This window comes from Gastrolobium bilobum, unplaced genomic scaffold (assembly GCF_033153095.1).
Source record: "Gastrolobium bilobum isolate Gb01-03AN ecotype WA unplaced genomic scaffold, APGP_CSIRO_Gbil_v1 utg59715, whole genome shotgun sequence".
Taxonomy (NCBI): Eukaryota; Viridiplantae; Streptophyta; class Magnoliopsida; order Fabales; family Fabaceae; genus Gastrolobium; species Gastrolobium bilobum.
The window spans coordinates 8,131-8,803 of record NW_026899485.1 but is presented as its reverse complement, the minus strand read 5'-3'; the positions used below and the strand labels follow the sequence as shown (position 1 = coordinate 8,803).

Sequence of the window (673 nt, the reverse complement as noted above, 5' to 3'; positions counted from 1 at the left end):
CCCCAGCTCGAGTCCCACAGACGGCAAGCATTGTTGGACCAAACATAGAGGCTAACAACTTTGAACTGAAGCCGGCACTGCTGCAACTGATTCAAAAAGAACAGTTCGCTGGAGGAAGCACAGAGAACCCATATAGTCATCTCGATAACTTCTTACTTTACTGTGATACATTAAAAGTAAATGGAGTTGCTCGTGATGCTATCTTGCTTAGGCTATTTCCATGCTCACTGAAGGATGAAGCAATAGATTGACTGCAGTCTCTACCTAAAGGAAGCATAACCAATTGGGATGACTTAGCAAGAAAATTCTTGGCTAGATTTTTCTCAGCTTCAAAGATGGCAAGGCTCAAGTCGGAGATCACTTCTTTTGAACAAAAAGAAAGCGAATCTTTGTACGAGGCTTGGGAAAGATTCAAAGGAACACTCAGGAAGTGTCCTTAACATGGAATTGAAGCATGGGAGAAAGCAAGAATCTTTTTCCAAGGGATGACATCAACCAAGAGAACACTGGTAAATGCTGCTGCAGAAGGCTCCCTGAAAACAAAAACTCCAGAGGAAGCGCTAGAATTGCTGGAATCCTTAGCTTCTCAAGAATTTGACAATGCCCCAGCCCCAGTTGCACCAAGAAGATCAGGAATCATGAAGCTTGAAGGCTATGATGCACTCTTAGCCCA

At 43.5% G+C, this 673-nt stretch overlaps 1 non-coding gene across 1 annotated transcript; it reads right to left on the bottom strand.

Moving 5' to 3' along the window:
* Positions 1-341: 341 nt before the first annotated feature.
* On the bottom strand, positions 342-448 carry LOC133290626 (small nucleolar RNA R71). Its single transcript, XR_009748703.1, has one exon. It is a non-coding gene; the product is annotated as a small nucleolar RNA R71 (small nucleolar RNA).
* Positions 449-673: the final 225 nt, after the last annotated feature.